This window comes from Garra rufa, chromosome 13, assembly GCF_049309525.1.
Source record: "Garra rufa chromosome 13, GarRuf1.0, whole genome shotgun sequence".
In the NCBI taxonomy this organism is placed as follows: Eukaryota; Metazoa; Chordata; class Actinopteri; order Cypriniformes; family Cyprinidae; genus Garra; species Garra rufa.
In genome coordinates this window covers 285,662-309,296 of record NC_133373.1, presented here as the reverse complement: position 1 = coordinate 309,296, position 23,635 = coordinate 285,662, and the positions used below count along the sequence as shown (strand labels likewise).

The following is a 23,635-nucleotide window of genomic DNA, read 5'->3' as shown; positions in this document are numbered from 1 at the left end:
CGTTTTTCATCTTGGACAGAGGTAATCGGACAGGTGGGATGTCTTGCATGAAAATGAAGGTGATCAAACTCGATTAGCTGCCAAAACAGCATCTGCATTCAAATCCAAGGGCTGCCTTCCACATGCAAACGTGTGTCCAGATTTTCTCCAAAATCACTATGGGAAAATGAAACAGACGGAGGATCAGGACCCCAACAACTCGCCAAATAAATGAATGAATAGACATCAAATACAGATCTGAGTGTTAAATATTTTATGAGTGTGGAGTGATACAGTGAATACAGATATGTAGAAAAACAGCTTCATTTTACACAAATATCACAATCACATTCTCAAGAGCTGATTAAACAGATGACAGTGGGCCATTATTGCCCGATAACCGCGTATGGAGCTGCTTTATATTAGGCTTTATTCTGTGAACCGATTCAAAACTGTGTCACCACTCATGTTTTTTATATTTTAGTATGTTTTAGTAAAATTATTTAGGAAATTAATGTTTATTTATATGCATTGTTAAATTGGTGCATACCAATGAAATTATTAAATAAATATTTTCCCCCTTATGCTAATTCATTAAAAACAGTGCAGAAAGCATCTACATTTTTAACGTATTTTATTCGCATTTCCAGTTAACCTTTGAAGCCACTTCAGAGCAAGTGCATTAAGACTGAACTGTGTCCAAAGATTGAAAACACTGAGATATAATGGTTTAAGCTATATCACCAAGCTGTTTTTTTGATGGGACTTCCTGAGGAGTCACCGTGGGTAAAACAGAATGTGATAATGAAGTAGGTTAAATACAGAAAGGCCCGAGAGCTGAGTTTATCTGATTATCCAGGTGTAATAGCAGGTCTCCTCACTGCTCACGAACTGACAAGTGATGATGATCTCAGAGACGAGCTGAGAACGTTACTGCTGCTCAATCTCCACTTTTTCCTGAATCAAACGTGGTCTGAAAAGAGCAGAATGACTCCTGCGGCTTTTCATGTTATGCAAAAGGTTACAGCAACAGGATAACACTGAAAACAGCCTAGCGCGCAGAAAACGACAAATAAAAGGAAATGCGTTTAAGCGAGTGAAATAAGGACAGTGCATGTGAGGATAAAGTCTTCTGTGCTAATTAGCCCACTTCAACAGGCTTATCTGCACCTGCTTCAGGATCATGACATCTCAAGAGGAACAGTCTCAGTCATTCCCTGCCACTGTCTCATAAAGGCTCTGACAGGGGCCAAAAATCATATGACACCAGTAGGACTCCCGAGAGAACCTTTCAGTCTTCAGCTCTTAAAGGGGTCATTGGATGCGACATGCACTTTTACAAGTAGTTTGAACTGAAATGTGTGTTGGCAGTGTGTGTCCACAACCACCCTATAATGACAAAGATGGTTTTTTTTTTAATCTGGGTAAATCATTCCCCTTTCTCATACTGAGCCATTCTCAGATGCCTGAGTGACGTCACACCAACAAAGACCACTCCCACAAGAGTTGATTGACATGACCATCTCACTTTAGACACGCCTTGACTGAACTGTGAACTGTCCAACCGCCATTGTGCAGCAGTAGACTCCTAAGCGACTGAGGCGTATTGTTTTTTACCCTACCTACCATTGAGAAATTTTAAAGGGGTCATCGGATGCCCATTTTCCACAAGTTCATATGATTCTTTAGGGTCTTAATGAAAAGCCTATAATATACTTTGGTTAAAAATTCTCATTTGTAGTGTAAAAAAAACAGCCTTTTACCTTGTCAAAATCAGCTCTGCAAAACATCGACTCATTTTAAGACATGGCCCCTTTAAATGCCACTGAGCTCTGCTCGTCCCACCCCTCTCTGCCGTGGGATGATGAACCGTAATGTTTACTTTAGCCGCTTTTATCGGCGAAACTTGCCAACAAGCACATTATTAAGAAAGGCTGTTTGCAAAGATGCATAAAAACTCTTCTGCTCACTTCAGCTGTGGGTGAAGCTGCATCAAGAACGATTCACACGAACATAGACGCATGTGTAGATCGGGATCGGCTCTTTCCATTTAAAAACGAAAGTAACATTAATCCTCTGCTTCTTCAGCGGCTCAGATGTGGAGAGCTATGTTCATTATTACATCCAACAACAGAACACCTCAATCGCTCAATTAGAGTCTTCCTCTGCACCTGAGTCACACAATGGCGATCAGAGGCGGACTGTTTCAGCTCGGTGAGGGCGGGGCTAAGGTAAGACGCTCATGTCAATCAACTATCGTGGGAGGGGCCTCTGTCTGTGTGCCGTCACACCCACAAGAAGCTGAGAATGACCTGATTTTAAAACGGGGATATTACTTTTAAAGATTAAAAAAAAAATACCACTGGGTGTATTTCTATCATTGTAGGGTGGTTGTGTTCACAAACTGCCAACACACATTAATGTTCAAACAACATGTAAAAGTTAGTTTTGCATTCAATGACCCCTTTAAAGTACGTTATAGACTTTTCATTTCAAGACCCTAAAGAATCATATCAACTTGTGAAAAATGGCCATTCAATGACCCCTTTAAAGGAACCATTCATTGAAGAGTTTAAAAATCTAAAGGACCCGTTTCCACTCTAAAGAAACAGTTGTACAATGGAAAGCTTCCTTGAATGTCAAAGGTTCATCATGCAAACACCAATGGCAATGAACTTTATTTTTATAAGTGTATTTTCCAAAAATTGCAGAAGGAAATCATACAGGTTTTGGCCGGTCAGACCGTAGCTGAGGTCAGTGTCTCTGTGAGTCGTCCTGCAGCAGCTCCATCTGTGAGCAGAAGCTTCTCCTCAACAAGCTTTCAACCATTTACTTCATCCCACATTCAACCAATCAGCTTCGTACTTCCTCTCCAGTGTTAATAGCTACATCCACAAATCAGTTTTCTCTTGCACCATTTTGGTGTGGCTTTTAATGCCATACATCTGAAAGAGTGCTAAATGCTATCCTGGAATATATTTGCCATAATATATAGGACTAAAGCACAACGCCCTCATTTGATTATGACACACGCCACAGCTACTCCAGACAGTCCGACTGCAATAACATCACTTCATTTACAAACATGATGTCAACCGACGCCACAGATTTTTGTTCCATACACATTTAAACAACCTGAATACGTCAAAACCCCAATCATCTGTGGTCTGTTAATCGTGCTGCTGCTCCCCAAAACAGGACTGCTGTTCTCAAAGAGTCAAACCTCAGGCATCATTACCCCACCGAACACAAAGATGAATTCACAAAAACACTCTGTGAAAGATCTGTCCACGCGTCGGTGAGTGTTGACTGTGCTAATAACATACGGGACACTGGGGCGAGCGCTGCCAGGGAAAGACAGCTGGTATGAGGTAAAACTAACATCATCAGGATTCTCTGTCATCTGAAACCAAGAAAGCATCCATAACATACAGACACTGAAATACGACTTATCACACAAGCTGTGCTGATGTAATGAGTAAGCTGAATGGCTGGTGAATATGTCATGTGATTTATATTTAAAATAAAAATAGGAACATAAATGGGAAAAAAAAATAGCTTCTGCACAATCACACTTACATGTGTTATTTCGCACATTCATTTTCATAAAACACCTAGGAAAGGGTTTAAATTAACATGCAGAATATTTAAATGACTTTTTGCTGGATGATTTATTGCCCCATAAAAATTGTGAAACAATACGATTGTCTGTTTAAGAGCATTTTATGCCACTAACAATAGAGACAGAGCGACACGCGTCATAATCTGAAAACCATGCCCACCGGGGGGAAAAACAATCCAACGCTCTCCATTGAATTTGTATTGTGGGAAGCTGCCTCCTTGTCATTTCTGACTTATAGCAGCTTTTAGACACTGTTCTGGTTTTTGTTATGTGACAAGGTGTACAGTAAACAGCTAAAAACACAGAACTGCATTTTTATAAGCTGTCGACCCAAAAAAAAAACGAGCGTTTAAAGACATAAATATAGAGCGCAACGTGTCATATTACTAGAGAACTACGCCCGCTGGAGGAAAACTTAATCGACGTCAGGAAACATTCTTTTTAACCATATCAAAGAATTATTTCACCACCCTATGTAAACCTGAGAGGAGGAGATATATTGAGAAACTAGATTTTTATTGGTCTATGTCAGTGCTCCTTTTCCTTACCTTCCTTTTGTTGGAGAAAGTATTCAACTGAATGACCCAACGTGAAATACCCTGACATCTACAACTATTTATGTCCTTAAACGCTCGTTTTTGAGGGTCAACAGCTTATAAAAACGTAGTCCTGTGTTTTTTAGCTTGTTTACTGTACACCTCGTCACATAGCAGCTATTAGACATTGCTCTTTTTTTGTTATAAGTCTTAAATGACAAGGAAGCAGCTTCCTGCAATACAAAGTCAATGGAGAGTGTTGGATTGTTGCAAACAGATGCTACCACTCCTGACAATTTTTAAATAAAGCCTCTATTTGCAATAACTTATCTAAATGTGAAGACGTTCCTTTATTTCGCTGAGATTGAGATTTCGTTGAGTAGAGGTGGAGGTGGCATTTACATAGAAATATCTATTGAGCATTTGTTTACATTCTTTATTAACACATGATAATGAAAAAAACAAATAAAGCTCAACTTTGAGTCAGAAAGTGACACGGGACAAGATATAGAGACTGAGAGATAATTAAAATTAAAACAGATTACATCCCATAATGGCAAAGCAAAAAACTGATTTGTGATAATTTAGCAAATTTTATTTAATTAAAAAAAATAAAAGAATGAACTACATACTTCCACAACAATACAACAATGTTTATACACACACACACACACACACACACACACACACACACACACACACACACACACACACACACACACACACACACACACACACACACACACACACACACACACACACACACACACACACACACACACACACACGAAATGTGCTGTTTGAGACATTTTTGTAATTCAAATTATGAAAACATACAATTATATGTCATTTTACAATATTATTTTAATTTGGGGACAGGCAGTGAATACAAAGGAAGAGAAAAAGAACAAGGAGTAACAACAGAGAGAGATACAAAAAAAAAAAACCTGAAACAATGTAATATTGAAGACAGAGAGAGACAGGAAGAGATGAGAGAGAAGGAGCAGCTCACAGAAAGCAGAGACACAGAAAAAGAGGCTGATAGAAAAAAAAGAGCAGAGGAGACACGAAGTGAAAAGATTCAGAGAGGATCACACATTACAGAGACCGGAAGAGAGGAGACATGAGATGATGCCAGTCAAAACAGCCACGTTCAAAAACAAACTACTAATAGATGAAGATATACTGCCTTCTTAAGTGGTTTAAACACAAGTATTACCCGAAAACAAAGTTAAGCCAATAGCAATCATTCTATAAATGTAATGGGAGGAGAAATATCATCAGAAGAGCATTAATACAGTTCTAAGCCATGCTTATTCCAATCGCAGAACTCTTCATCTTAGAAGTTCTAATAAATCTGAGTTACAGGGTTGTCAGGTTCCAGCTCAAAGCAGACTTAAAACCCCCACAAACAGAATGAAAACTAGCTCAGTTTTTCTCCCGTTCAATCTCAGCTGACAGTTATAGGATTCTCAAGGGTCTTAAAATAAATGTTTTGATTTTAGCATGCTACATCTTCAAGCTAGTTTTTGCCTGAAAACACACTGTCTTTCACTTCCCCAGTTCTTTTAACACATCATAGATAGTACACATCTTCATAATAACTAAATACTGATATTTTCAGATCTCTGTCAAGACCATTAGTAACCTACATACTCTTTTCTTTCACTCTTGTCTTGTCTACACACAGGCATTAATGTGCAACTAATCTACAATAGCAAACTCAATTAACCTGAATCTCACGTAACTAAGTGACTTCAAACACGCCTCCATGCCATCTCTCACTCTTCCGGGGCTCCTTGGGTTGCCAGGTGTTTATTCCAAGGATCAATACACATTAGTATAAGAATTTATTTTCATTTTTCTTTGTCCACAGATAAAGTTCTGCCAGCCACGGTGCATTATAAAAGTAGCCAAAAAAGTACAACCCACGACTCTGTAACCTCTCCTGCAAATGGTTTTTAAATGAGCCTAACTGTACAGGAACACTCCCACCCTGGCAACACTGAAGAGGTACATGGCACTGTATGACAACTGAACATAAGAAATCTTCCCTTAAGCCCACACCGAATCCTCATCTCGACACCGCACCGAAACATGACAAATGCATACAAGCAAGGATTCGAAATGAACTAACCACATGCTGTAAAGCTGAGATTCAGGAGTAAAGGAAATAAAAAAGGCAGCTTTTTCTCTTCTTGCAAATGAAACCATCGACACAAGCGGAGCTTATCTGCATTCACTTCCCAAACCATGACAATGGAGCCAAAATATGTAAATGTCCTCTTGTCATACAAGATGCTGCATCTATTACAGAAGCCATCCTCTCCGACTTTGAGAAGTGGGCTTCAGAAAATGGAATGCGTCACAGGGCAGGGGTTTGATAGAGCCAGCACAACGCATTAGAGCCAAGATAGCCTTCCTGTAGAGCCGTGCTTCACAACCCCTACCTCCCACAACGATTCACACGCCTCACTAATTAAAACACCCGATTCAGCTCGTCAGCAGGGACACATCTGAACACTGTGGTGCGAGTAGAGAAGCACTGCTTTAGACTTCAGCTCAACCCTTAACCAGACACACCTAAACTGGCCAATCACACCTAAACTGCCCCCCCCCCCCCCAATTATTTCGCCATTGCAAAAAATAAATAGCCAAAATGTGCTTTTTACAGTTTTGTTTTGCTTTTCAAAGAAAAAAATCAATCACAAAACAACAATTAAAAAATATTTACTTAACACTGAATATTTTTAACATTCTAGTAGACATTATAGCCTACCAACAAACCACAATTTAACTTAAAATGAATAAGTTAGTAAAATATTATTCTTTGGCCATTTTTAAGACCCTCTTCTTGAATCAGGCATGTGTTTTTAATGTACAAATAAATGCAGCCTTGCTGAGCAAAGGAGAATGTTAGAATAAATGTATTAATAGAGCTGTTGGAATGATTGTTAGCATTATTTTTGTCTTACTTTTTCATTTGATTTTACAGAACAGCAGTAAAATGCCAATACTAACATTTCTGAATGTTGTCTTTTATTTAGTGGTAAACCCGCAAGAAGAGCTCAGTCCTAGTGTTTGCTGGCAGCAGCAGATTTGTGAATGATTGTCATCTTTGGTCTTTGAACCCTGGCTAAGGAGCTGCTGTCAGAATAAACACAATTGGTGTCTGGTGTATTAGACAACAGAACGTTCTGGAGTTGATTGACTAATGGATGATTTCAGTCATCATACAGTAACCTTTCTCTTCTCATGAAGACATGCGATGCGCTTCTAAACAGTCTCTCGCTGTCGCTGCTTGGAATGATTTTTGCCTCTTTCTCGGACAGTTTTAAATGCTTCCACACTGACCACATGTTTGCTGCCTTTATTTGATTGCATCACGTCATTGTTCGGTATCATTTATTCGGCCTTTTCGCTTATTCAGCCATTTTTGGCTGAAATTCCTTTGGTTGCCGAACATTCGGTCCATCTCTACACAGTATCATCATTTCTGTTACAAACATTTAAATAAAAGATGTGCTGGTATAAAAGTTTAGAATCTGAGTGTTAACAATCTAAATAGTAGCGATCAAATTAGATTATAATTCACCTTTTGAAAGTGACTTGACTCTTCAAATAAAGACTGCATTAATAACATCATTATGCCAGTAGGTGGCGACAAGTGACTGTTAAAATAGATGTGTTCAAGAAACGCTGATTCATCCAGGAACAAAACAAGTCTTTAATAAAGGAGTCACTGAATCATTCATTCACAATTATTTAAAATAACTGAATATTGATTTTTATTGATTTAAACATTTAGTCAGAACCTCAAGTAAAGCACACAATATTTTTAGTTCTCTATTTTTTTTTTTGTGCAATCTCTATTTTAAACCAAAAATTGTGATTCTCAGTTGTTCTAGAATCATGCAGCTCTTACAGGCGCCATTCACACGCCGTCACAGTCACACATTACACCATACGGCATGATGTTCTGCCACCCTCCTCATCAGGAACACCACGAATAGTTTCAGTGCATCTGGTGTCAGGAAAAACACGCTACACGAACAACGACAAGCAGCAGAGAAACACAGATTAGTGAGAAAAGACAAAGAAGAGGCATCGCATTCAAGTCGGACACACGCTGGGGCTCCAGAGGGAAGACAGCGGGTGCTTTCCTGGAACTCTTCAACTCAGCCGCTCTGAACTCACAGAAATAGAATCATGAACATCGTCAAACTCCGACGGTGACGGCAACCGATGACGCTGTATAGATTTGACAATTGTCTAAACATTGCCAATGCACATATCACAATTAGGGGTCGACCGATATGTGTTTTTCAGGGCCGATGCCGATACCGATTATTACAGCTCAAATACACCGATAAACGATATTTTGAACCAAAAATTGGTAAGATGAGACCACAGGTTTGAAGTGTTGGCACTTTTTGCCATTGTACCACCCGTACTGACGACATCTCCACATGTTTTGCACACTGCCTTCCCTGGTGTTTGTTGAGTGTAGTACTCCCACACTGCACTTCGTGTCTTCTTCCGTGCATCCATCTACAATAAGGGTAATATAAAGAGAGAGTTAAAAGTGGGGCCACTGTATGCTTCCTGATTAAGCCTATGCATACTGTATTAAAGCTAAACAGCTTGGGGAAATATAACTATTTGGCTTCAAATTATTTACATGTTAGAAATGTTCATGTAATAGCATAAGCTATAATAATTTCTCATTAAGTATTTTCTGATGGCTAAATCCAATGAGGTGACTATCCAATTCATCATCTAATGCACATCAATTGATTAGCTTAAAAACACACAATGTGTAATATAAGTGTTAATAATTTAATTCTTCATTTTAGGAGATGTTAAGACGACCTTTTCATGAAACTATAACATTAACAGCCTATTATAGGCACACGCAGTTCCATAGCCTAAATGTCTCATTTTTTGTTATCCTAACCTAGGCCTATGTGACACTACACATTTCCTTTAGTTTTAATTTACAGTACAGTGCAAATGAAGGGATAAAAACATTAATTTATCTTTTAATCAAATAAGTTAGTTTTTTACAAATGAGTTTACTAATAAAAAACATGGAAAACATCCGATCAGAATGCGTCCCCGACTGCCTCTTCTATTCTATGCGCCTTATAATGCGGTGCGCCTTATATACGAAAACAGTTTTAAAATAGTCCATTCATTGAAAATGCGCCCAGTGGCGTAGCGGACGGGCCCGCAGGGCACGCACTGCGGGGGGGGGCCCCCAAAAAACTGACTCGAATAAATAATTAAAGCGTTTTTATAACGTGAACGTATAGGACTTTTATTTTGGTAGTAATTGCAGCCTTGAGAGTGAAGCTTATGAGCGCAAAATGAGTAAAAGAAAATATGTCAGCAGAGACTTGCTGTTTTATTGTTGGTGTTTCTTTTATTCTTTTTTTTTTTGTGAAAAGTTTTTAATAAATAAATACGAAATAATTACATACTATTAAATTCCACAGTACTAATTCACGATTTTGAATGAAAAGGTGAATCCCCCATCTAATTATGTGGTGAGGGGCCCCGCCTCCACTCTTGCGGGTGGGCCAACGCAGTTTGCGCTACGCCACTGGATGCGCCTTATAATCCGGTGCGCCTTAGAGTGCGGAAAATACGGTATATGACTGGATTCCACGATTCCGTCCGTGTTTTCCGCATCCGGGAAATCAAGATAACATTGAGGTGTTTTTGCAACTTCACCGTAAAGGATTGTGAATTACTGAAACACAATCAACGTCTGCTGCTCCCAACAAATCAGATGCGCAGTGGGCGGAGACTGCTCTAGGGCACAGAGTGGTGAGCTCTGACAGGCTGCGGAGCCAAAGAGCGCATTTCAAAATTAAATTATTTTTATCGGCAAATCGGTTTTGAAAATAACCGATTCCGATAATGGTAAAAATGCTTAATATCGGCGCCAATAATCGGTCGGGCCGATAATCAGTCAACCCCTAATCACAATATGCATGCTGCAAAATTTTAATACTTTAAAATGTTACATTTATATTGATGCAGATAGCAGAGAACTAGATTTGTGACAGGAGTGTGTGTGTGTGTGTGTGAGAGAGAAGAACAGTGAATATGAAAGGCTCATATAACCTGCAGTACACGTCTCATGAGGGACGCACAGCAGATGAGAAGCACTGCACCACGGCACGCTTTAAAATTCACACACATTTTCTACACATGAACACCCACTGAGGAGCCCAGCTACGACTCTATCCTGCTGCACCACTCACATCAATTTCATTAAAACTACAAATAATATTCGTCCCAAACTGTTGTTCATCATATATCTTCAAAAGTCATTCCTGAAGTCAACTTTTGCTTGTATGGTGATTAGATTCTATCTTTGGAGCATGTGAGTACAGAATGACGTGTCCAGCGTTTGAGAGCAGTCCATCTTTCTGCAGCTTCGGTCTCCTTCAGAGTAGAGTAAAATAGTAAGTTAAAAGGAAGGGGATAACACCTTTTGTTGTTTTTTTTTATTAAATAATTTTCTAATTCTAACAGCTGTTCATCTACATAAAAGCTCTCTTCACTCTCTTCTCAATTCTTCCTTTCAGAGCCTATTCCCGTCTTTAAAGCTGCAGGTTCAGTGTTGCCAGATAAAACATCACGATAGAAGAAATACATCACACCTAGTCTGACAAAAGAAGCGACTCCCCCAACATGTATCTGAATGACAGGGAATTTAATTACTTTAAAATATCAAAAATCCAGTAAAATTACAATGTAATATTTATTCTTTTGGTTTTTGAAAGGCCCACTCTTCTATACTATGGTGAGTACTGTGTTGCCACCAACAACACTGGAGTGAACTCAGCCAATGGAGTGAGTTTGGGGCGGGACTGTCTGTTTGACTGACCAATGACACATAGGGGAGTGTTCAAGAAAACCTGTTTAAAAGTTATTTTTGCAAGTCCCTTTAGTCCAGGGGTTCTCAACTCTGGCCCATTTTCCTGGAGAGTTTAGCTCAAACTCAGCTGCCTGTAACTTCCTAGTGATCCTAAAGATCTCGATGAACTTGTTCAGGTGTGTTTGATCAGGGTTGGAGCTGAACTCTGTATGAAAATGGATCTTGAGAACCCCTGCTGTAGTCACACTAATTGGGCAGAAATTAGACACTTCAGCTTTATTAAAACACAACAAAAACAAAACGAGAACTAGTATTCCTGCTTTTAGTAATGAACGTCCACATTCAAGAGCAGCTGTGATCCTCAGCCAACTGAGGTAAAGTGCTCCATAATTCGGCGTCTGCTCAGCAGGTCAATAAGGTTCTAATGTGGGAAGATTCTGTTTTGGGAATAGCGCTCATTTCCGGGAACATGACCATCATTGGTGATTCTTCTGCAATTATTGGAAGTCAGGCTCTGAGCGCTTGTCTATTTTTAAGTTAATTAAATATGAATGGATCGATTGAGGCCTTTGTTCTGGTTATGCTCTTTGAAGTTGCGCCCGGTCCATAAATAGCTCTGTCTGTTCAACCAATTATCCCTGATTGGAAGAGCTGGAAAAGGTCTACTTTTGGTCACAATAGTCACTTCACCAATTTGCAGCCACATTATAATATGCCTATATCATTTATACTAAGAATTGCATCTGCAACCAAAGTCAAGTCACCGGTTGTAGGGTTGTCTTAATTTCTACATAAATACTGTTAGGTCAATTACTGATTGAAAAAAATGTTGTCTTATTAACCTGTGATATTTAAGCTCAATGGTGTTTTCCCAGCACTGCATCACTAGTGCAGCTGAATTCTCTATAGTTTCTGTGCCTATAGATGCATTCACTGAAACTCTGCCTTTTCCTGTGTGATAAAACTTCATGATATTTGAATTCGATTGTGCCATGTCAAGCTAAATAAATGTGAGTATTTTAGGATACAACTAAGTACTGTCTGCCCTCAGAAACCAGCATTTAAACAGCTGTACAACAGGGCTATAATGCAGACAACAGCCGTTTTAGGATGATTTGTGATAGTGACTAAGAAATCCTCTTGACTACCCCTAACGTTTCACAGATTTTGGAGCTGACTTTAACGCTAAAACATTTTGTGAAATACTCTTAGAGCAAAAATTTGAAATTCCTACAATTAGGACTGACATGCCCATTATTTTTTAAAGGTTTGTTCTAAATTGGCAAGTTAAGAGATGCCTCAAGATGTCTCGTGAATGCGACCCCTGACCATCATTTCCCCAACAGACTGCACACATTCAACAGTCTTCATCAAGTATTTTTCTCATTCAGTTTCTCCACAGGGATTTCAGATAATCCTTTATTTGAGAGGACGGCTGAGGAAAGACAGGGCAGGGGGATCAGGAAAGGACACTGAGCCGAGTCTCAAACTCTGGTGATGAAGGCAACTGAAACTGGCACTACTTTTATTTCTGATATCACCTTGTGGACTCGCCCTCTGGCGTTTCACGCAAACACAACTGCGATCTTGCATCTCAACTGTTGATTGAATTGATAATGAAGAACTTCACTATTACTGTCATGTTGTTGTAGTGTTTGTCCTGTTGCAAGCCCATCGTTTTATACATGGATTATCATTTCTCAGCAAAATGCACTTTAAAATTTATTTCATTTGATCAATTTCAATTCAAATCAATATTTTATGTGCACACAATTACTTATTTCAGTTATTGTATTTCTGTTCTCTTAAGGATTATGGCTAGTTCTTAATCTCGAATTTAGCTATCATACTTTTTGTTGAAATCATACTGACTTGTGGCTTCTACAGAAGCAAATATCATCAGAGAAAGAAATGAATGCCGTTTTAACTGATTTTTTTCTCTTTTTTCTACTAGAATGTGATTGTTGCTCTATTGTAAAGCAGCTTAATAAAATCTGTGAAACGATGAGCTGCACTTATGTCAGCGTGGTCTGAGAGGAACATGAGCCGCATGATGTGGCGGCACACTGCAGGACGAGAGCATTAGTGCTTGTGGGCTTGTTCACATCTATCTGAAATGCACTTTAAGTTAATGAAGTCATAATATTTCCTGCACAATGCTGCATGATTCACGCCTCTCTGATCAGAGCGCATCCCTCGCTGATTCTGGCCAGACTGTTTAGCCTGCAGTACACAACGCTGGGAAAATTAGACAATAAAATGCTTGGAAATCTTATGATGGACATTTCAGTGATGCTGTAAATAGTTCCTAAAAACGTGAACATAAAGGTCCTGTCCATTTTTATAGTTTCACCAAAAGAAAACATCAAGGCAGAGTTTGGGGTAAATACAAGCTGTAACTCCCTTTTTACCCTTAAAGGTGCCATAAAATGGAAAACTTAGTTTAGGCATAGTTGAATAGTGAATATCAGTTCAGTACATGGACATGACATACCATGAGTCTCAAACACCATCGTTTCCTCCTTCTTATATAAATCTGGTGTTTGCAAAAGACCACCGAAAAATAGGTCAATTCCAACATAACACCGACTGTTACGCAATAGTCCCGAGATCGTTAATAGTTACGCCTCCAACATTTGCATAATCCAATCATCAGTAACGTCAGTACATCAGTAAAATAAGGCGAGCTACTGAAGGGACACGGTTAGCGTAATGCTAGCGCTAGCCTGTTACATTGCAGTACATAAGATTTCACTTACCACATAAACAGAGAGATGACTGCACTGATGATGGCCAATGATTTACAGATCCTGAGCATCACTCACTTGTGTGGTAAGTCCTTGTGTCACTGCAGTATAACGTTACACAGAGCACATGTGATCACAATAGTGAGAGGAAAATGTTGCGGATTCAAAACGGCAGATTCAACAAACCGCATATTAAAAGCGACTAGAGCTCCGTAATTAAATAAATATTTCCTCCATGTGCCAGCTATTGAGATGAGCAGCTCTGTGAAACAGCCAATCAGAGCAGAGCTCCTCATTAATATTCACGAACCTTCCAAATAAGGCAATAACAGAGCATTTCATTCTAGGGACAATCCTAGGGCTGTAAATGGAGCTGTAAAACCATTTCTGGAGATATGTTGCCCTTTCCTATGCCATATACCTTCTATGTAGATATCAGAGAACAACTTAAAATATTGTATCAATGCATTCTATGCCACCTTTAATATTTCTATATGTGCTGGTCTATTTTGTCATTATTCCTGAGAAAATCTTCAAAATGGATACAACTGTAAATGCATTTATCCTTTGAATATTTGGAAATAAAGTTAGCATTTGTCCAGCTGTAAGTGTGGATTAGTGGATTTTATTCCTATTAGTGGAAATGTAGGTTGTTGTTGTGAGTGGGTTTTGTTGAGTGGGTGTTCTATGTCTGGCATGAAAAGTCATTTGAAGAAGGCTTTGCATTTTGTAACGGTACCAGATTCAACCGTGCTGCATTTACAGTTCTCATTAAATAACAAAGAATTACATTTATTGAATTACGTAAATTTTTAAAGCTACCGTCTTCAAGCTTTCTGAAGTACTTTCTGGCCAGGCTTTCTCAAACCATCAACCATATCGTTTCTACAGTTTTACTCATTCACTACTTGATAATACTTGATTATGTCATTAACTGATTTTACCATACATCTCTGTCATATGCACATTAACTTAGTAAGCTACAACTAAATATATTGTAGAAGCTTTAACTTTCTGTAAAGCTGCTTTGCAACGATTAGTATTGTGAAAAGCGCAATACAAATAAAGTTGAATTGAACAGGATAGGCCCCCATGAGGCATCGACGCTGATGAGAGAAAACAACGACAGCAGCTGAGAGTGGAAATGAATTAGAAAGCTCATGTCAGAAAAGACACGGCGTGAACCGATGAGCAAATGAACTATGACAGGACTCTCTAATTGGCTGAAGCCGTTTGGCGTGACACAGACGGCCGTCTCTCTGCTACACCTGCTAACCAGACTTACGTAACTCCAAATAACTCTTGCTTCCTCTCAATTTGAATTAAACCATGCCACCAAGCACAAATGATGACTGCTCAGAAATAACCACTGGTTTCAAATTGGATTTCCTGTCTGTCTCTGGTCGAGCAGATAGCCTCTCTCACTTGTAATAACTGTATTTAACAATATTTAGTAATGACAATAAATGACATACTTCTTTCACATTACTTACTTTAAGTCAACCATCTCTATTCCTCACATTACCATATTCCTCTCATATTCACATCTCATCATTTTCTGCCTGAATAGAGCTCATGAAAGAGAACAACACGGAGCATTTGAGCAATAGCTCTCACAACATAATCGATCAAAAGCCGTCTAGATGAGCTGTAAATGCGAGGGCAGCAGAGAGGCTCATCTCAGCACTCACAAAAACAGGATGAGCTGGTGCAAGGTTTCTGCTCCGTTTGGCCTGGCATGGCACACCCTGGTCCTGCTGCATTACTGGAAGGGCTGGGAATTATGATGGGAGAAATTACCAAAAGAGATTCTGTGGTTCTGTTCATACCAAAGTTTTGTCCTACACAACACTGCCCACTCTGCATGTCTCAAGGCCTTTCCACACCGAGCGCGAAAAAGCGAAACGAATGTCGCACGCAATGACGCGCTGGAATAAAACAACAGATTTCTATGGATGCTTCCACATTCGTGCACTGAAAACAACCAGTCCAAAGCGAAAACAGAGCCATCCAATAAGATTTGAGCATTACATCACGTGCCCAGAGCAGCTGCTGTTGCACAAAAAGACAAGAGTGGTGGCGCTGTTTCGAAAACCAGTATAAACAAACACAGAAGAAGAGTATTACAAGAGAGAAGAGGATGCGCTCTTGTTATCATCGCATCTGAGAACAGATGGTTATTCTCACATGCTCTTAATATAATTTCGATTATGTGATCTGGAGGAGAACACTGTCCGTTTTCTTCCACATGTGTGAGTGTTATATACGTGTTCACTCTCTAGATCTTCCGTATTAAAAAAAAATAGATTGAAACATTTTTTTTTCTGTATATGTTTTGTATGCAGCTCATGGTATTTTTATAACCATAAAGGATGTTAATGATAAGCAGTGTGGCGTTATAAAACATACAAAGAGCGCATGTCTGCCTATTATAGAAACAAAATCAACTGCAGTTCACAATTAGTTAACACTGAGTTATTACAAGCACTCAATGATGGTTTAAAGTGGGTTTTAAGCAAATACATTAATAATTATATAAATGTTCAAATGTGGCATGATGCTAATTTTACTTCTTTTTATATTTTAAGATGTTTTTTGTAAGCATTACAGATAGTTTGTGTTTCTCCCGTAGAACCAAACTTTATTTATCTTAAGTTAATGCTTTATATTGAGCAGCGGAGGAAAAATGCATGATTTTGAATTAGCAGAAGGTGGTTTGCGTCGGTGTGAAAGCACCATTCGTTGGCGATTCGACTCTTGTTTTTGCATCACAGTGTGGAAAGGCCTTCACTCTATGAACAGTGGAGACAGTGTGTGCAAACCATAGACTGTAAAAAATATGGACGTAGTATCTGTGACGTCACCCGTAGGATTCTGAAGCGCTATTTTGAAGCCTGTTGTGGGCGGGATTCGGCCGTCGCCATCTTGGAGTCGCGTCACTCCCGGATAATCAAAAATGGGCAAAAAGGCGGGACGTGGGCGGAGCTGGTTGCTGAAACCACACCCGCCTAGCGCAACAGTGGTGACAGCAGCGGCAATCCCCCTGTCACTCAAGTGGCCACGCCCTTAATTATGCTGAACTTTAAGGCTTAATATAACTTAAACGGATGAGTTATAAAAAAATTCACCCCCCTCACAGTTGACATGAAGGGCAAAACTAGCTATAAAGACCAAAACCATTTTTTGAACCAGGCTGTAAACATACTTTTTTCTGCTGTAAAGTTGGGGAGTCAATGGGACTGACTCTCTTTTGCAGCCAGTCTCTAGCGGCCAGTCCATGAATTGCATTTTAAGACACTTCTGTGTTGGTTTCAATAGAGAGAGCGGGAGGTTGCCCTTTGGTGCAAACCAAGGACTTTAAGACCAGCCGGTTCTTTCGGCAGTGGGCGGGACTAACACTCAAGTGATAATCCCATTGGCTACTGCTCACCTCTGGTCATTCTGCAAATGGAACAGCAGCGTACTTGACATTCAACTCATTTCGGTAATACATGAAATTATAACATAAGTTTACAATGAAACAAATTACGAAATAAAACAAATCCCTTTTTTTTTCATTTTTATTTAAAAAAAAATTTATATGGGCAACACAAGAAGTGCACTGTGAAAATACAAAGGCAGTGCTCTACTACAACAATAAAATAATTGCCTGTTAGATGCACCCAAAACAAATTATATCCTTAAGACTTTGTCCTAATATCAGAGCAATTTATGTTGATACATGGCAAAATGTTTTCTCCAGCCAGACACACCAAGAGCAGTGAACAAAGCCTATGGCCGCTGAGCTGTCAGTGGTTGGACTGGGGAGACATAGCCTACAAGTTCATGCTGATTTCACAATGCACAAACTGTGACGATTATTTGGTGTAATATTCACCATCAAATGGTTGTGTTGGTGTGCTCTGATTGGTCAGTCTAGTGGCGATTAGTAACAGCAGTGGCATGAAACAGCCATTCATCAACTACTGTGTATATCACTTCAATTGTGTTTCAAAGTTGGTTGACATGAGAATAAACAGAGAAAGGTAAAGAGTGACTATTTTCATTTTTAGGTGATCTTATTAATGATTCCAAATAAAATCATGGCCATGTGAAATATCACTGTGCAAAGGCACAACCGTTTTCGTTACTTCAAAGCCGGTCGGTGTGCTGAATGCTCTTCTGATGTCGTGACACGGTGGCATCTATGATTTACGAGCATCCAAATGAAGTATGACATATGGCAAGGGATTTTGAGTCAAACAAACTCAATCCCGATCACATCTTGTCCTGTCAGATCAAAGCCTGTCTGTCAGCCTGGAGTCTTACACGGCGGAGACGGCGCTGCAGACGGAAAGGTGATTTGGGGAACAGGGAGGCGGCATTACGTGAAGAATAGAAAAATAAAGTAACATCGTAAGAGAGAGACGGCCGTGAGCTCCGTCAGAAAGCAGTGAAAGAGATCTGGCTGCATTGGCTCAGAGGGAGATTAGTTCATGTCAGCCAGAAGCACAGTGACATATGTGCCCTTATTTATAGCCAGCAGATCCTCTGAGACCCGAGGGCTACTTAAAGAGGTATTATTTGAAAACCTGAAGGTCTGTTTGGACTAGTGTTGTTTTTGGCGGCCGATTTTAATTTTAGTCTAGTCTTTGTGTGAAGCTGTCCTTTTAGTTTTTATTAGTTTTAGTCATGTTCATACTCTTTTTAGTCTAGTTTTAGTCGATGAAAACTAATGACATTTAGTCAATTTTTAGTCAATGAAAATTGTATTTTAGTCTATTTTTAGTAATGCAATTTTATTTAACCCAGTCAATATAGTATAAGTACCTAGTAGTATAGACGAAACCAAAGTTTTCTTTTAGCCAAACCCATTTCAAACAAGGTTATCTTATATTATTGTTACCTTATAAGCTCAAGAATACATCCATTCCAGACATGGAAGATGCTCTAATTTGAAATTACAACATTTATTTTACCTACCAAACATGTTAGAAGTACACACACATAAATTGAAATAAATAAAAAAATAAAAACAATAAATAAAATAGCATCACATGACAATGCCAGAAAAAAAAAATACATTCAAGTTTAACAAACGTGACTGCTTCTTATTCTGATTCAAACAACACGAACTCCTTGCACAGGTTTCAAGTGTCATTCACTTCTTTATTAAGAATAAATCATAATACGAATAAATATGTACGTGTAGTTTTGTGCATGTTCATTTTGTAGTGATTCCCGCTTCAAAAGCACTTCTGATTAATAATAATATTAGTCAATTTAACAATATTCTTAATTTACTTTGATCATCTATGGCTACACAAATCATGCTTGTACTTTTATAAGTTTATTTACAGATTAATTAATTTGTTTAAGTAAAATGTTTCTTATGGTTTTCGTAGCACAAATTGATTCATTATGTGAAACTGTCCAAAAATCGCTTTGACATCTGGGACGCAAAAGAAACGTTTTCCGCCTTTGACCACAAGATGTCATTAGTGGACAATGTGTTGAAAAGCTTTGAGTAATGAAGCTTTTTAGATCCAGTTGAGGGGAACGCTTTGGTGCTTCGAAAAGCTTAATTTTCCCATCACTACTAAAAAGTAGGAAAAAAATGTACGAGTCGTTTCTTCTTTTTCTCCCAAAGATGAACTACAGCTGACCAGCCATCGGTCCCTTTCTCTGTGTCAAACTTAACTTTGTTTGTAGTCGTCTTCTAATAATAGGCTATATGTCGAACGTCACCTGACCAACCCCGGAAAACAGGTCTCATTGCTTCCGCTTGTCGGAGAACGTGTTAATAGCCGTAATAAATAATGGCGATATCGACGGACTTTTAAGGTAATCAGTTAAACAAGCCAGCTGTTTATTGTGGACGTTTCATTCGATATTTATATATAAATGTTAGTGAAAAGAATAAAAATTTAAAACTTTTATATATCAATCCACATATGTGATGGACATTGGTTATGATCATTTTTAGTGTCTACTTTGAATGAATCTTAAGTAAATCATGTTCATATTTAAAGAGGGATGTGCAAAACGCGTGAACCGGAAGCAACGAGACCTGTTTAGCAGAAAACGGAAGCCTGTTGGGCATAACCCCTATTCCGCGAGTGTGACTTGAGAAAGTGACGTCGACAGCGGTTTAGGATAGAAGGGATACAGCTCTGGCCACTGGGCATGCGCACATCAATCTAACATTATAACATCTCGTTTCGTCTAGTTTTCGTCGCCGAAAATGAAGAGACATTTTTAGCATAGTTTTTATTTTGTAAACCACATTTAGTCTCGTTTTTATTCGTCAACGATATTGCATTATATATTTTAATATAATCATCGTCACATGACCAGCATTTTCGTTTCGTCTCATTTTCGTCACGTGATCAAGGTTTGTTGACGACGATATTTAGTCATAATTTTCGTTGACGAAAGCAACACTAGTTTGGACTGCTGTCAACTTAAGATATTCAGTATGTTTCTTCCTAATAAACAAATATCATAGTCCCACACTGAGAAAAAAAAACGAGTAACTAAATGTATTCCTGCTGTCTAGTCACTGTATAATAGATTTTTGCAGTAACATGGCATACGGTTATTGAACATGAGCAGGAAATTATAATGCAGAATCACTGTGATTATCTGAATTACATTAATCTTGTTTATTACACAATAACCAGAACACTGGGACGTCACAGTAACTCCAGACACAGTGTTGTTGCATTTAATGCCTTTTTATATTTTCTGCCTTATTTTGCTGTTGCAGTTTTTCATTTCTGTTTTTTTTTTTTTAGTTACTCATTTTGTAATGTTCAGATTTTAAATTTTGTTCGTGACTGTCTTCACTGATAGTTGATTGATGGGTTTTCAACTCGGTTCCTCAAGTCCAATTTCCTCGCTCAAACTTACCGGTCAGTAACTTTCTAGTAATCTCAAAGACTTTGATTAGCTCGTTCAGGTGTGCTTGATCAGGGTTGGTGATAAACTCTGCAGGAGTGTGGTCCTGTCTCCTCACGGCCTTCCCAGTGCAGGTCAGGTCAATCACGACAACACTTGTTGGTTTGGCGTAATCCTAAGAGTTCAGGCTTCTAATCATCTCATCATAAACATATTTATATGTGGCTCAGATGAACATCTCTTGTGAGTTTGAACTTTTTATCAACTATCATATAATAGTGAGAGCGGACAGTGGTTGTGTCTTATTGTGCAATGTCATTGAACAAAGAGCACTTGGGTGTAGGGTAAAAGAAAAATGGAGTGCATTTCAGTTTGGGCTCTATGCCAAACACCAAAGCCCAATGTTGCCTTTGTCCAGATCAGCTACTGACTCCACTTGTGAACTTAAAGTATCGAAGTAAGGAAGAGAAGAACTAAGATAGGAACAACCAGAGGAGGCTCGTTTCAAAACAACAAAACAACCAAACACCATATCAAGCCTTAGGCATGAGAAACTTTCTCTGGATTTAACTGTGACCAGTACTGTTAAAGGGGCGTTCACACAGAATGCGAATAAAATGTTTGCTTTTTTTGTAACAGCATATTGCTGTAAAATAAATAGTTGTCATGCCACTTTGCTGTTGTAAAGAAAAGCTTGCAATGCTTGCTCCGCCTCCAGGGTCTTCTGGTCCACTTTTGAAACTGACATTGATGAGCTGAAAGTTCTTTTAACCTCACATGGCATCTCAAAAACACGGCGCTCACGTGCGAGATGCTGCAAAAGGCACAATTTACATTGAAAAACAATTAAAAAGTAGTGCATAACCAAGGCCCCTAACCAAGTCCCAGAGCGAATCTCAAGGTGTCCGTGCGTGTACATGTGGGACCAAGCTCTTTTTTTTTAGTAAAAGCTCAGGATACCTCTGTTTCAAGTGAACAGGTCACTTAAACAGAAGTTTCAAGACACAAAGGCAACTGCTGGGAATAACCTGAGAGCCAATGCAGGTGATACACTGTTTTCAGCCAGTGTGAACAGAAATCATGTCACTATCAGTGAGTTTTAGGGATCTAGGATGAAGTAGGGTCTAGCAATGTGTCTGCCTCAATAGCTATGAAATCAGCTGAGCACTGTGCCGTTAGTTAGTAGAACAGTGCTGTATAGAAGTAAGAACCAATGTACTCTCCACAGTCAAACACGGCTGTATTTTCCAGTATACACTGTGAAAAGTTAAAATGTGCAGTTGAAACGTTTTTAAATGGCTGAATATTTATGAAAATCTATTAAAATGTATTTTCATGGCCGATTTTAGAAGGCATTAGGCTGTGGAATTTCAGACATTATGTTGTCACTGCTACTATGTGATAAAATGATCAAATGATCAGAACAAATACAATTCTTAACAAAAAACAAACAAACCCCCCACGCATTTGATTGTAGTCTGACAAGCTGCGCAGTGCATCATCAAGTGTAGATATGCTGCCAGTCACGACTTGTTTCCTGTCTACTGCATGCATTTAATTTATTGGAAGTGATTTGCTTATTCTGGTTCACCCCGAGTTGAACAACTCAAGTGATAGCCTATGGAACTCATCCTCAACAGCTTTACAAAGTCAAACGGTTACAAATGATTATTTTCACATATATCACCGATAGCAAACACTATTATTGATATCTGTTTCACATCTGTCTACACATTACATTTATTGAAAAAACTCTGGCATGGGATGGGAAATGGCAAATACTCATTGGAAATTGGCATTTGCAGTGTGAAATGCTGTACAATATCTACTTATGTCTCTTCTGTTGAGTGAGAGCTGTGTGTGAAGGAAAGGAGAAGGGTGTGTTGTTTAGCTGTGTTTTTCTAAGGGCCTATTTACAACTGGTCACTTCCTGCGATTTCTCTGATCAAATATCTGTCTGATTTGTTCAAACGTTTCCATTTACACTTGGCCACAGGGCATTTACGCCTGGTCTTTTCATGATCGGATAGCAATCGATCAGAGAAAATGCATTAAAGTGAACAGGTGTAAACAAGCCCTAAATGTTTGAATGTGTTTATTCATCTTTGCCTACATTGTCTTGCTGTATAGCCGCTTTGTTCATTGTCAAATTAGAAAATTAGTTTTTAAATCTTAAAAAAAAAGCCATTGCCGTTGCTTTTATGAGTTCAGATTCACTTTAACTTCCAACTTTTGTCACACACACAAAAAAAGAGAGAAGAAATTAAATGAAACATTTATCTTCCACATTCAGGAATTTTTCACCTATAATCTTTTAACATATAATAAGGCTTGAAAAGCGGTTCGCGTCTGGAACGTATAACACCAAAGCCAGCAGAGGATCAGAAAGACTCTATTCAGTGTTCAATCTGATGCTACTGTCACTCACTAAATCGCCCTCAGTGTGATTGACTAGAGCCATAATGACAGTCTGTGCTCATCTCTAAGACCATATGAGAGCAGCGCTGAACGGAGATCACACGCGCAACATTTCAGCCCAAACGCAACAATGTAGCACACCGAAACCCCTCCAAACCTCCTGAGGGTTATATACAACCACCTCTGCCAACTTATTAGTTACTCCAAACAGTAAATGTTCTTCGGCATCTCGAAACCAGTGTCTAGCAGAATCTAATTTCCCATCGCTAACATAATAAACCAACTGTCACATCAGCGCTCTTACCTTCGGTGTGGGACATCGAGTCACGATCGTCCATCGATGTCGTTTAAAAACACAGCTTTAGCTCTTGATCGTTTTATCACATTTCCACCGGTTAGACTCGATCCATACCGACATACCGTGTCCGCTTCCACACAGACTGACCGAGCAGAAACACATCCGCCGTGCGCGTGCTGAAGGACTCACATCAAACACGCGTGCACGAGCACGGGCAAGCTGCAGCCATCGCTATTTATCTGATAAACGGAGTTCAAATGCTTA

The 23,635-nt window shown here is 39.0% G+C and overlaps 1 protein-coding gene across 1 annotated transcript in view; it reads right to left on the bottom strand.

Annotated features, from left to right (window-relative positions):
• Window positions 1-23,635, bottom strand: part of lrfn2b (leucine rich repeat and fibronectin type III domain containing 2b) — a 103,481-nt gene extending 79,846 nt beyond the window's left edge. The window contains exon 1 of the mRNA XM_073816837.1: window positions 23,378-23,635. The gene's annotated coding sequence lies outside the window, so the exon portion shown is untranslated. The remainder of the gene's footprint in view (window positions 1-23,377) is intronic.